The sequence below is a fragment of the Trachypithecus francoisi genome, unplaced genomic scaffold (assembly GCF_009764315.1).
Source record: "Trachypithecus francoisi isolate TF-2019V2 unplaced genomic scaffold, Tfra_2.0 Lachesis_group6, whole genome shotgun sequence".
In the NCBI taxonomy this organism is placed as follows: Eukaryota; Metazoa; Chordata; class Mammalia; order Primates; family Cercopithecidae; genus Trachypithecus; species Trachypithecus francoisi.
Genome location: NW_022681471.1, coordinates 116,519,096 through 116,533,721, shown reverse-complemented (window position 1 = coordinate 116,533,721; position 14,626 = coordinate 116,519,096). Strand labels below are relative to the sequence as shown.

At 43.9% G+C, this 14,626-nt stretch overlaps 1 protein-coding gene across 4 annotated transcripts in view; it reads left to right on the top strand.

Annotated features, from left to right (window-relative positions):
• The first annotated feature begins 6,170 nt into the window (after positions 1–6,170).
• Positions 6,171–14,626, top strand: part of PPEF1 (protein phosphatase with EF-hand domain 1) — a 142,871-nt gene continuing 134,415 nt past the window's right edge. For 3 of the 4 annotated variants that reach the window (XM_033201556.1, XM_033201555.1, XM_033201558.1), the window contains exons 1-2: positions 6,171–6,352; positions 13,115–13,201. The gene's annotated coding sequence lies outside the window, so the exon portion shown is untranslated. The remainder of the gene's footprint in view (positions 6,353–13,114; positions 13,202–14,626) is intronic. The other variant, XM_033201557.1, reaches the window with a different exon arrangement.

Here is a 14,626-nt window from a genome sequence, read left to right as displayed (position 1 = left end):
GATGGAAATGAAATGGGTTACTCCCTTGACTTCCACAACACTTACTGACTCATTTGTTTCCACATCGATTCAACTGGGCACGCATTAAGACTTGCCTCTAAGCTTTCTGCACAGTCTGAAGGAAAGATTTCAAGTGTGGAACAGGTGTTAAACTCCAGTCATATTGTGTATTTTTACTAGTGATTTCAAGAATTGGGGATCTTTTGGATACACTTAGGGTAGAGTCCTAAGGCCATCTACAGTAATAAAAGCAAAACCAATTAGTAGGTTGTTTAATTCATTTAGAGGCTATCTGCAGGCTAGCAGTTTTCCTCTGCTAAATCCTGTTAAGATGCAGTGGGTTCTATTTTGTGCAGACGGAGCAGGCTGCCATGACAACTGTCTGTGAATATTATTTCAATATTAGTCATACATTTCCAGCGTCTGCCTCTGGGCTCAGTGTTCTTCTAAAGCCTGGATACACATTTATTCTTAATGGACCTCTCCTGGACGTGTTTACAAAAAGAGCAAAAACAAAACACTTTCAACTGACTGGCTTTTTTTTTTCTTTCAGAAGAGAAATTTGAATGAATTCACACGACTGAAAATGGATTGTGAATCTTATTGTCATTTTTTCTTTTAGAAAGGTGATTTTGATGTGAACTTATATTGTGCCGGACTATAGATTTTATTGAATAGATGCACTACACCAGGATTTGGAAAGTTCCCCTGTAGGCATGTAGTCCTTACAGTAAAATTATTATTTTTTTTCATCTAACAGTATCAGAAAGAATCTTGTAGTTGCCTGTGGTAGAAGATCCAACCCAAACTGGGCAAAACCAGTTTCAAACGAATCTGGTTTGAAACTTCCAAAGGTAAGATTTGATCCAGAGACTTAGGTTGGAGGGCTCCGGCTCCATTTCCCTGCCTTTCGGTCGGCCCTTCCCCATGGATCACTTTCACCCCCTGTGCTGGCTCTTCTCGTGACAGCCTTGCTCAGAGCACCACACTAGGGGGAGATGAGTGAGTCTGTCCCAGCACTCTCTCCAGGTACCCCAAGATTGACTCATAATACCTTTCTTTAGCTATGTGCCCACACCAAACACTCCTTTTTGTCAGGAGAAGAGGATATGCCGTCTGAGGCCTGAATTATGTGCTTGTTCCTGAAAAGTTGCTGTTGCTTGGGGAGTGGATTCAGGTAATTGGCTTAAGTCAGCCAGGGCCCACACTTAGAGTTGGGGGCTGCGCCAGTCCCATGCAAATCACATGGCTAAAAACAGGGAGCGGGGGTGATTTCAAAAAGGAAAACTGTGCTTCTGTTACAAGGAAGTTAGGGGACTATTTGCTAGCCACATGGTTAGGGAACAGAATGCTGGCCTAATGATAATAATAATAGCTAACATTTATTAAATACTATGAGCCAGGCACCAAGCTGCTTTACAGTTGTATTGGTTAGAGAATGTGTTTGGCTGCCTGAAATAAGGTAAACGGAACAGCAGGGGCTTAACACAGAGCGCTTGGTTTTCGTCCCACATGATAGGAAGCCAGGAGATACACAGTGTCACATTGTCATCCAGGTCTCAAGCTTGTCCCGCCCTCCTGCATCATGGTTTCGCTATTCTCTGTGTGAGGCTTTCCTCCTAGTGTGCACAGGATGGCTGACCCTCCTCCAGGCATTGTGTCCTGGTTCCAGGCAGAATGGGGGAAGGACAAAAGAGAAGAGGCTTGTGCCAGCTGAGTCTTTTCCTTTTTATCGGGAAAATAGCTTTTCCGGAAGCCTCAGCCTGTAGATTTCTTTTTTTTTTTTTTTTTTTTTGAGACGGAGTCTCGCTCTGTCGCCCAGGCTGGAGTGCAGTGGCCGGATCTCAGCTCACTGCAAGCTCCGCCTCCCGGGTTCACGCCATTCTCCTGCCTCAGCCTCCCGAGTAGCTGGGACTACAAGCGCCCGCCACCTCGCCCGGCTAGTTTTTTATATTTTTTAGTAGAGACGGGGTTTCACCGGGTTAGCCAGGATGGTCTCGATCTCCTGACCTTGTGATCCGCCCATCTCGGCCTCCCAAAGTGCTGGGATTACAGGCTTGAGCCACCGCGCCCGGCCAAGCCTGTAGATTTCTGCTTATATCTCAATGGCTAGAACTGTGTCACATGACTACCCATAGTTGCAAGGGAACCTGGCAAATCAAGTTTTGTTGGCTGAACACTGCCACCTAGAACAAAACTGGGGTTTTATTAGTAAGGAAGAGAGGGAGAATGGACAGTAATGATGAGTGGCTGCTACGATGTGTATTAACCCATTCATTCATTACGTCAACCTGGTGTGGTTGGTGCTACCCCTAGCCTCGTTTTATAGTTGAAGCAATAGGCACAGAGAGGTTATGTAATTTGCCCAAGCTCACACACAGCTGTTAAGTGATTGAGCTAGAACTTGAACCCAAGCAAGCTGACTCTAGAACCTTATTCTATTATGTTCCTAGACACATCCTGACCCACTGGCCAGACCACATTTCTCTCTAGGATGTATATCCACTTGGGAAATGCAGGCCTCTCCTAGAAATGGTAGCTAATACTTGTTTAGCACTTTATAGTTTACAAAGAGCTTGTCACTTAATTATTCTCTTTAAATATTCTTTTTTTTTTTTTTTTTTGAGACAGAGTCTCACTCTGTTGCCCAGACTGGAGTGCAGTGGCACGATCTCAGCTCACTGCAAGCTCCACCTCCCAGGTTCAATCGATTCTCGTGCCTCAGCCTCCGGAGTAGCTGGGACTATAGGCGCACACCACAGTGCCTGGCTAATTTTTGTATTTTTAGTAGAGACGGGGCTTTATCGTATTGTCCAGACTGGTCTCGAACTCCTGGCCTCAAGTGATCCACCTGCCTTGGCCTTTCGAAGAACTGGGATTACAGGTGTGAGCTACAGCGCCCAGCCTATTCTCCTTTTTAAAATGAGGAAACAGGTTTAGAAGAGTTATGTAAGTTGCCTAAGGTCCTCAGGTTGAAAGTGGCAGAGCTGATAGTTCCTCAAAATTATAAAAACTTACTCCTGTTTCCCTTTCTTAATCTTCCTATTCTTCTCTGCACACAGGAGTTCATTTCTAGTTTTTAAAATGACAGTATTTCACTCTAGGCCATCTATTAACTTCATAACCTTCTCAGGAAAACCAATCCAGAGAAATCTTGGCTCTCTCGCCTACTTGTTTTCACATAGGCCACCAGCAGGAATGTGGCACATCAGTGGGAACTGTGACAGAAGTAAATAACGGAGGCCTGGAAAGGGAGGTGGTTTTTCTCTCACATCATATAAAATCCAGAGCTTCCGGCAGAAAATGAAAGTGTTAATTACAAATAGCTCTTATTGACCTGTTAAAGAGCTATTAAACATATAGACATTGTTTGTCGTTAGTTACATCAGATTAATTTGTTACTTTTCTTTAAAACTATTTCATTAATTGAACTTGTCACCGAGTAAGAATTGACAGCCACTTCACTGGGATAAATTAGAGAAGTTTCACTATATTACTGACACGTCAGTTTGCTTATGATTATTATTTCTCTCGTTCTTTCCCAAGTCTTTGAAATCTTTAGCTTTAAGCATTGCTTTAGTTACATATCGCAACATTCTTTTGTTTTGGCCTTACTACTGAGTAAACCATAAAAATTGCAAGACCATTGTAGAATTAATACATTTTAGGGAAATGTGAGAGTTCAGTCAAATATATTTAAGAAATACATTGCTTCAGTTCAGAAAGGCAGGACAACTCGAAGCAAGGGAGAGGAAGGGGAGTGGCTTCTGAGTTATAGGTAGATTGAAAAATGTTCTAGTTGACAATTGGTTGAATTTATCCAAAGACCTGGGATCACTAGAAAGGAGATGTCTGGGTTAAGGGACTGTGGAGACCAAAGTTCTTATTGTGTAGATAGATGAAGCCTTCAGGTAGCAGGCTTCAGAGAGGACAGATTGTAAATGTTTCTTATCCGACCTAAGGTCTGTGCTCATATTAACACTGGAGAGGTATAATGAGGCACGTTGGATCCCTGCTTCTCGTCATGGCCTGAACCCGTCTTTCAGGTTAAATTTTAAAGTGCCCTGGCCTAGGAAGAAGTCTATTCCAATGGTTGGGCAGGGAGCGGGGGGATGGGAGGTTAAATTTTTTCTTTTGGTTTACACTCCAAAAGCTATGAATGAGGCCAGGTGTGGTGGCTCACGCCTGTAATTCCAGTGCTTTGGGAGCCCAAGAATTTGAGACCAGCCTGGCAAGATGGTGAAACCCCATCTCTATAAAAAATAAAAAATTAGCGGAGTGTGGTGACAGGCACCTGTAGTCCCAGCTACTTGGGAGGCTGAGTGAGGAGGATTACTTGAGCCCAGGAGGTGGAGGCTACAGTGAGCTATGATCACGCCACTGCACTCCAGCCTGGGCGCGATCATAGCTCACTCTCGACAGAGTGAGACCCTGTCTCAAACAAATAAAAATAAATAAAAAGAGTACTATGTTACAGAGCACTGCCACTCAAAGTGTGCTTCACTGTCACCTGGGAGCTTATTAGAAATGCAGCTTCACAGCCCCACCCCAGACCTACTGAATCAGATTAGGATTCAGCAGGGATTGGGCCCAGGAATCTGTGTTTTGACAAGATCCCTAGGTGACTTGTAAGTGCATTAAAGTTTGCGAAGTGCTGTTTTAGAGTTTTATGCAAGTGAGTTGTAGGACTGACAGATTGTGCACCTTTTAAATATTGGTGAAAATAAGAGCTTCGGCTTTAGTAAATTAGACCTGTATTGAATCCTGGATTCTCCTTTGAAAATCTCCCAATCCTAGTCTCCAGTTAGCTACTCCAGGTCACGAGCTCAAGTGTATGCTTGACTCCATCCCCTGTCAACACCTTCACCTAGTTAATCCACGTTCAACCTTCCACTGTCAGGTCAAAGATGACTTCCTCAGAGAAGCCTTTGCTCAACCTCCCACCTCACTCTCATAAAATGAATACTTGGCCGGGCGCGGTGGCTCAAGCCTGTAATCCCAGCACTTTGGGAGGCCGAGACAGGCGGATCACGAGGTCAGGAGATCGAGACCATCCTGGCTAACACGGTGAAACCCCGTCTCTACTAAAAAAAATACAAAAAAAAAAAAAACTAGCCGGGCGAGGTGGTGGGCGCCTGTAGTCCCAGCTACTAGGGAGGCTGAGGCAGGAGAATGGCGTGAACCCGGGAGGCGGAGCTTGCAGTGAGCTGAGAGATCTGGCCACTGCACTCCAGCCTGGGCGACAGAGCAAGACTCCGTCTCAAAAAAAAAAAAAATGAATACTTGCCATTTGCAATTTCACATTTATGATTATTTGATTAATGTTTACTTCTACTAGCCTATAAGCTTTAGGAAGGAAGAGACCTTATCAGTTTTGCTAACTGGTATATCCTCAGGGTATAGAACAGTACCTGGGACATAATAGATGCTCAACAAGTATTTATTTAATGAATATATGAATGAAACCAAGCCAGGAATAAGTGCACAAAAGAAAATGCTCTGAAAGTTTTTTCCAAAGACTTCTCCATGAACTCTTAATCATCTAAGGCAGTAATAGTGAGGGTTTTGAAAAGAAAGCCCTGGATATTTTCCAGGCCTTGTTTTTTTGTTTTTTGTTTTTTGTTTTGGCCGGGGCCAGAGGTGGGGGCATGGAACAGGGTCTTACTCTGTCGCCCAGGCTGGAGTGCAGTGGCACTATCTCAGCTCACTGCAACCTCTGTCTCCCGGGTTCAAGTGATTTTCCTGCCTCAGCTTCCTGAGTAGCTGGGATTACAGGTGCCCGCCACCATGCCCATCTAATTTTTGTATTTTTAGTACAGACAGGGTTTCACTATGTTGGCCAGGCTGGTCTCGAACTTCTGACCTCAGGTGATCTACCCGCCTTGGCCTCCCAAAATGCTGGAATTACAGGCATGAGCCACTGTGCCTGGCCCAGTCCTTGTTTTATCAACATTCCTCCAAGAAACAAACTTTTCTTTGTTTACCATGTTCATGAACACAAAAATGGTTGACAGGGATGCAATGGTGACAAAAAGAAAGCTGGAATCTGCCTTTCAATAAGCAAGAAATAGTCCTCTCATCCAGGTCATGTCATCCACATTCCATTGGCAGGTATTGTCATATCTGCATCCTACATTGTGAGGTCACCAAGGCAACCTATTGATCATTCTAGAATCTACCTCTTGAAGATTCCAAATGAGACTGGGAAACCCTCTTCAATAAGACCTGTGTGAGGACAGATTGTGTCCTGAGCCTGCAGGTCAGGCTGAAAGAGTCAACAACCAGCAAAGTTAAGATCTAGGAGTCTGTTCCCCTTGAACCTGTGTGGACCTGATCAAACCTCGACGGAAAGGTAAGAACACTCAATGGACCAGGTGAATTGAGGGTGATCTGGGTAGGCATGGGGCAGTGATCAAAAGTTAACCTGCGGCCTCTGACTGTTTAGTTGTTTAGCCCAACTCTTGTGGTCTTTATGTTTTATGTATGAAGTTTGTTATGTTTTAATATGTACATATGAGATGGAATTGGGTCGCCTTGATGTCCTGGAAAAAGTTCTGGTCACTGAATCACAAGACTGTGACTTTGGGGAGGCCACCTAACTTCTCTGGGCAATGGTTTCCTCTCCTATAAAATGAAGATGTCCGAGGGCCTTTCTGGACAAGTCCAAAGGATCAGAGTATCTTACATTTCAGGCTCAGCTGTTACAGAGCTCTGGGCAGAGAACCTCATGATGGTCTTGCAGAGTGACTCCATTCTCTGCCTAGATCAGTTTTGTCCAATTCCCAGTGCTTTAACATGAGAGGGAGTTGCATCAGTGTGTAGTCTTTGTTTTACTTTTATTCTTGGAATGGCAGATTGTAGCTCCTGCAGAAGGAGAAGAAGAAGAAATAAGGAATTACAAAATTGCTCTACATTGACTCATGCTAGATGTCAATCTGAGATACATGTAAAACATAAGCACATACAAGATAAAGAAACAGATTGTGGCAATATTTAAAAATATCCTAGCTTTCTAAATTAGAAGCAGTTTTGATAAGCCTATTTGGAATTCATGTGAAACATCCAGAACTCTGACAATCTGAACTATACATGGCAAAGGTAAATTGCTTCTAGGCAGTAATTCTAGGTGTAGGTTTAGAGGGACTATACAGTAATCAAGTCTCCACTGCTTTATAGATAGCCCTCACTCCTTGGCCTCTTACTTTCCAGATTGCTTCTTTGTTAGCCTCCCTGTTGGCTCCTTCTTTTCATTCTCTTTAATGTCTCTATTCCCCAGTGTTCTGCTTTTGCCTCTATGGCCTTACTCTACAAGCTCTCCCTGGCTATTTTATCTTCTCTAATCACTTCAGCTATTGTCAGCAACCTCATGACCTATTTAATCTGACTCTCCGGTCCTGATTTATTTCCTGAGCTCCAAACCCAGACTTCTACTGCCTATGGGATATTCAACAGTGAGGTCTCACAAGTACTGAAATTTAGCACACCGCTAACCAAACTCATGATTTTTCTCCACCATAAACTCACTTGTCCCCCTCATGTCCGACTCTTGTACCCTTTAATACCCTATTGCAATGAATATCATCATCTCCTATACTGTAAATTACAAGAAGGCAGAGACCATGTCTATCTTGTCCACCCCTTGTAACCACAGCACCTAGCATAGTGCCTGGGGCATGGTAGACACCTAGTAAATATTGTTGAGTAAATGATGAATCTATTTATTTTGCCAAACTGAAAACCTTGGAATCCCCCTCGATGTCTCTTTCCCCCTCACTCTCCATGCCCAGTCTGAGACCTGTGGGGTTTATTACATAAAACACTTTTACACTTGGCTCCTCCTTCCGCTTCATCCCTGCTGCCATGACTTGAATTCAGCCCTTACCATCTATCTCCTGGATTATTGCAGGAGCCTCCTCATTGGTCTTCCTGTTACCTGCTTTTCCCCATTCATCACCATCTGATCCCCAGAGTGATCTTGCACCTTGAATCTAATCAGCTTACCCTCAGGCTCCTCTTGACTTAAACAGAGTTTGCAATCTGGCAGCTTTAAGAGGAATCCACGCAGTCTGTACGGCGTTTTGAGAAAATGAGAATGACTGTATTTTGTTGATTCTAAGATGTATATATTTTTTTTCACCTTTTAGCAGCTCTGATATTGGGATGTGTCTTGAAATGGACAGTGTCATAGTTTGATCAGTGGTGGTGTTCTCTCTTATTGGTACATAAAACAGCAGTGCACCCTATAATCAGTGGCTTCATAAATTTGCTGAAACATACTCATGCTAACATTTAAAAATAAGGAGATCATACATACAACAATCTTCAGCTTCTCTTGGAAAATTACATCAGACAACACTGGGCTGTGATTTCTGGATAGCAGCCGAAGATGGAGCTACCAGTAAGTAGCAGCTACCTCATTTAGACAAAAACTCGCTACAGTGTCTCATGGTTTCCGCCCAGGCTGCTTTAGTCATTTGTATTATCTGCCCTAGCCCATTAAGCATTTGAAAGGACAATCCCTGACTGATAAGTTGAAGTCCAGATTCTTTGCTGTGATTTATAAGAACACACAGGTGGTACCAACCTACCTCCCCCAGGTTAATGCTCCCAACCTTTGCTCTGTACTCCCTCTATCCCCCAATCTCGAATATAATGGGCTCCCATGTTCCCTGGAATGTCCTTGTCCATCTTTTATGCCCTGTGAAACATTTTCTGGCGTTCCCAGGTCAAGTTCATTTCTTTCTGGACTCCAGTAGTACATGGGCGTATCTCTGCAAAAACTGCAGTTACTTTTCCGCTAACCTAAAGTACAATTCTGTGTTTTGTTTTGTTTTGTTTTGTTTTGTTTGAGATAGAGTTTCTCCCTTGTTGCCCAGGCTGGAGTGCAATGGCACAACCTTGGCTCACCGCAACCTCTGCCAGGTTCAAGGGATTCTCTTGCCTTGGCCTCCCAAGTAGCTGGGATTACAGGCGCCCACCACCACACCTGGCTAATTTTTTGTATTTTTAGTAGAGACACAGTTTCACTGTTTTGGTCAGGCTGCTCTTGAACTCCTGACCTCAGGTGATCCACTGCCTCAGCCTCCCAAAGTGCTGGGATTACAGGCGTGAGCCACCGTGCCCGGCCAGTTCTGCGAATTTTAACACATGGATAGATTAGCATAACCACCGTCATCATCAGGATACAGAACCTGCCCCCTAAAACTCCCTCCTGCTAGCCCTTTGTAGTCACTCCCCTCCCTCACCCATAAACCCCTGGTAACCGCTGATCAGTTCCCTGTCACTATAGTTCTGTCTGTTTGAGAATGCCATATAACTGTGTGTATCCTTTCGGCCTGGCCTCTTCCACTCTCATAATGCCTTTGAGACCCATCCAGGTTGTGTGTATTAGCTTCATTCATTTTTAATGCTAGGTAGCATTTCATTGTATGGATGTCCCACAGTTTGTGGGACACTCACTGAAGGACATTTAAGCTCTTTTCAGTGTTTGACCATATGAACCTGTATACACGTTTTTGCATGAATAGAAAATTTTATTTCTCTAGAATAACTACCCAGGAATAGGATTGCTGTCATATGGTAAGTATATGTTCAACTTTATAAGAAAGTACCAAACTCTTGTTCAGAGTGACTGTACCACTTTGCATTCCTGCCAGCAAAGTGTTAGAGTTCGAGTTGCTCCATATTCTAGCCAGCACTGGATATTGTATTAAAAAAAAATTTTTAGCTGGGCACAGTGGCTCATGCCTATAATGCAAATACTTTGGGAGGCTGAGGCAGGCAGATAGCTATAGACCAGTCTGAACAATGTGGCAAAACCCAGTCCCTACAAAAAAATACAAAAATTAGCCGGGCATGGTGGCATGTGCCTGTGATCCCAACTACTTGGGAGGCTGAGGTGGAAGGATAACTTGAGCCCAGAAAGTCAAAGTTGCAGTGAGCTGTGATTGTGTCACTGTGCTCCAGCCTGGTGACAGAGACCCTGTCTCAACCTCCCCCCCAACCCAAACTTAGCCATATTCATAGACATATAGTGGTATCTCATGGTTTTAATTTTAATTTCTGCTTCCTTGAATCTGGCCTGGAAGAACTAGAGGGAACAAAAGGTAAACTCACTGTCAGTTCAGTGGTACTTCAAACTCTGATCTATTTCCTTCATCTGCCTTCTGTTATTTACTTTTCAGAGTCCTCATGTTACTTGTTATTGCTGTGGAACAGATTACCAAAAAATCTAGTGGCTTAAAACAACGCATGTTTATGATCTTACAGTTTCTGTGGGGCGGAAACCCTGGCGTGGCTTACTTGGGCCCTCTATTTCAGCATCTGTCGTGAGCTGCTGCACATGATGTGTTGACTGGGCTGCTGTCATCTGAAGGCTTGACTGGGGAGGGATCCACTTCCAAGCCCGTATGGTGTTGGCAAGAGTCAGTTCCTCGTGGTCTGTTTGACTGAGGGCCTTAGTTCCTTGCTGGCTTTTGGCCAGAGACTTCCCTCAGTCCTTTGCCACATGGGCTTCTCCCACGTGGCAGCTTACTTCATTGAAAGCACAAAAGCTGTGAAGGCCATAGGGTCTGCTAGCAAAACAGAAAGTCACAGTCTTTTATAACCTAGTCATAGAAGTGACATCCCAATACCATTGCCATGCTCAGTTGATTAGAAGCAAGTTTCTGGGTCCAGCCTATGCTGAAGAGGAGGGATAATACAAGGGTGTGAATTGACCAGGAGGAAGGGATCATCGGGGGCAGCTTAGAGTCTGTCTGCCACAGTCCTCAAATAGCTGTTTCATGGATTCTGTCCAGGTTTTATAGCTTTATCCCATGGGAGAGAAAGAGTAGAGTGGGTAGAATGTCCTTTTTCCATCTTACCCAGACCAGAACATTCTGTGAAGCTTTTTGATTTGATTTATGAACATTCCGGGTTAATTTAAGGAATTTCTTTAAACTCAAGCCATTGAGGACCAAGCTAGGGTTAGATTAAACAGTGGTCTGAATTAAAATTCTGATATCTATTAATCTATTTATTAAATCACAACCAAGGAAAGCTCAACTTTTGTATCTAAGATGAAGCCTTTCGAAAACTGAACTTCCACACCTTAAAACGTGATGGCTGTTTTAGCCTGTCATTGTGGCTGCTCACCAGGTGACCCCAACAGAAACATTTGGCAAGCACTGACCTTTATGAATTTCTTCCGTTTGATGGTGATTCATAACCCACTTTTAATTTCTTTTAATGACTTCCTAATGACTTGCCAGATCTGGCCTCTCGTTTCTCCTACTTAATGTGATTTTTCAGTACCAGAACTCACCCTTGAAAATATGTTTGATCCTTTTTCTATTTAAGTGAAAAATTACTTGGTATTCCTTCTCTTCACAAGGGAGCAGGCTCTTTAAATTAGAGTCCTTTTATTTTATGTATGTATGTATTTTTTGTGTGTGTGAGACAAGGTCTTCCTCTGTTGCCCAGGCTGGAGTACAGTGGCTCTATCATGGCTTACTGTAGCCTCGATCTTATAGGCTCAAGTGATCTTCCTGCCTCAGTCTCCCAAGTAGCTGGGACAACAGGCATGTCCCACCACACCCGGCTAATTTTTTTTTCTTTTTTTTAGTAGAGATGAGGTCTTGCTATATTTCCCAGGCTGGTCTCCAGCTCATCAGCTCAAGCCATCCTCCTGCTCAGCCTCCCAAAGTGCTGGGATTACAGGTTGTGAGCCACTGCCCCCAGCCTTGTTGAACTTTTTTGATCATGGACCCCTCACAGTAAGTTTTGTGAGAATGGACCAAGCATATTTATTTATTTACAGCTAATACTGCTGAACTCATTTATTGTGTACATGATCAAATATATATGGAAATAGAAAAGTTAACAGGAATAAGAAAATAGATAAAAATATGAGTTCTGATGTTTTGCTTTCTGCTCTCCAGCAGATCTCTGTGCATCTGCTGTGGGGCAGCTACCCCAGTTTTGGAGACTGCTGGGGTTAGGAAGTGGTGATTGGGTGTGGTTGCTTGCCAGTGGCCTCAACATCAGGAGGCTAGCTCAGAGTCACCAGAGCTGAGAGGCCAGCGCTCTCTGAGCTTCCCCGCTTTGGTGCTACGGGGCTTTGAGGTATCAGGAGCCACAAGCAGACACCTTAAGTACCCACCACCAAATCGATCTGCACATGCCACTGTTTTCTTAATCTCCTCTCCAGTCCAGCTCCTTTGCCTCGATTCTAGCATACTTCTCAGGGTGTGTCATGATCAATAATGGGAGCTGCCCATTAGAACTACTTTGCCTGGGCAGAAATTGGAACTGTGGCAAGCTCCAGGAAGCTTATGAAATAGGAGAGGCTTGCTTAAAATGCCCTCTCTCTCCCTTGAGAGGTAGTCAGGCTTCTCCATTCCCCTCGTGTTTCCATAGTTTGCTATTGCCATGGACTAACTAAATGTCCTGGGTTGGGATCCCTCAGAAGCAGAGTCTGAGATAAACATTTGAGAGCAAGTTTATTTGGAAGGCAGGAACAAAGAAAGTACAGCAGTGGGGAAGTGAGAAAGGAAGGGAAGGCAATCAAGAGAGATTAAGTCTAGCCTGAAGAGGTGGAGAGGGCAGCCATTTTTCAGTCTTAACATCAGGGCACCTTTCTCTATGTAATTGCAGCATTATCTTTAGGAAAGAAGTCATTTCGATTTCTAGTTCCCCTCCCGCATTTGACACCCTAGTTAAGTACTGTAGAATATGCATAGCTATGAGAACCCCCTCTTCCCACCTCCTTTCCTCTCGCAGATGCCTGATCAGTCATCAGGTCTCCGCCCATGCATCACTTCTAGGAAGCCTTCCCTCATCCCCCTTTCTGAGACAGGGCTCTTTCTCTGCACCCCTGGAGTGTCTCCTACCTGTTTTATTATTTTGTCATACTGTATTGCTTTCATTTATTCATGTAATAGATATTTATTATGTGCCTGGCACTGTTATAAGTACCTGGTGTGTATATTCCAATATCCAATCATGTATATATTTTTTTCTCTGCCATTTGTGTCTCTGTCCCTCAGCAGCGCCTGCCACATAGGAGGTGCTTGCCACATAGGAGGTTTAAAACTGTTAACATCACTCTGCCCATCATTTTTTCTTTTTTCAGGCTGGGAGAACACATCCCTGGTCAGCTGTAGGAAAGCCAGAGAGCATTTGAGAAGAGGCTGAAGCTTGAATTTTGCAAACACACAAAGTGCTGACTCAGGCAGTAGAGTATAATGATTATAATAAGCAGGGGTTCTAAAGCCAAAGTGCCTGGGTTCAACTCCCAACTCTGCCCCTCATTTGCTGTTTGACTTTAGGCTATAATTCCTAATGGGTGAAGAGGGATCATAATCGTATATACCTCAGAGGATGGTGTGTGGATTCCATAAGATTAACATATGTAAAATTTAGAAGTGCCTAGAACATGGTCAGTGCTCAACAGATGTTATCAGTATTGTGATTTATTCACTTACATCAATGTTGGTTCATGTAACAATTGGAGGCTGACTGTAAGACCCCTTTGGTGCTCACAGTAACATTTCGTGTTCTTTCTACAATGGAAAAATACAAGGAAGTTGTTCATTTAAAGCAAATTCTGAGTTTTCAACAAATCGCATACAGGGCACAGCCAATCCAATTCGTGGTCCAGGGGCTGGCCATTAAAATAACAACCTAAATCATGAGGTTTTTTCCCTGCTTTCCTTTCTTTCTGTGGTTAAACAAAGATTTGGTGAGTACCTCTTTTGCATTCAGTAATGACTAGGTTTAAAACTGAGGATGTGGCCAGGCGCAGTGGCTCACGCCTATAATCCCAGCACTTTGGGAGGCCAAGGTGGATCACCTGAGGCCAGGAATTCGAGACCAGCCTGGCCAACATGGTGAAACCCCATCTCTACTAAAAATACAAAAATTAGCTGGATGTGGTGGTGTACACCCGTAATCCCAGCTACCCGGGAGGCTGAGGTAGGAGAATCACTTAAGCCCGGGAGGCAGAGGTTGCAGTGAGCCCAGAGTGCACTGCTACACAGCCTGGGTGACCGAGTGAGACTCTGTTTCAAAACTAAAAAAAACACACACACAACTGGGGATGCCAAGAGGAATGAAATAGATCCTTTCCCTTTAGGATTTCACAGGTAAAAGGGCAAATTACAGCACACTTTGAGCAGCTCTATAATTGGACGCACACATGGCTTTGAGAGCCAGAAGACGGAGTGACTAATTCCCCTTTGGTGATTCAGGAAAGGCTTCACACAGAGGAGGTGACATTGGAACAACTGTATCTAGACATAGCCATAATTTAATGGCTGAGGATTGAATAGGCATTTGGTTGGGAGAGCCAGCTGTATAGCTACATTGTCCACTATTTTTTTTGAAGCCTGAGTAATTATGCTGTCATTTACAATTTGTGTGGCAGCCTCATCAGGTCCTACTTTTGGCGTCCCCACCATGGAAACCTGAGTGGTTGTCTTGCCTCATAATGAGGCCCTCTGGTGATGTAATATACTAATAGGAGGACAGAAGCCCAGAACCACCTCGCCAGTTGTTTTTCAAGTGACTCCATCCGATTAAATGGCAAACTAGGTAACCAGTTTACTAGATCTCCTGTGGCTCTCATTTGCAGAACGGAATCGAG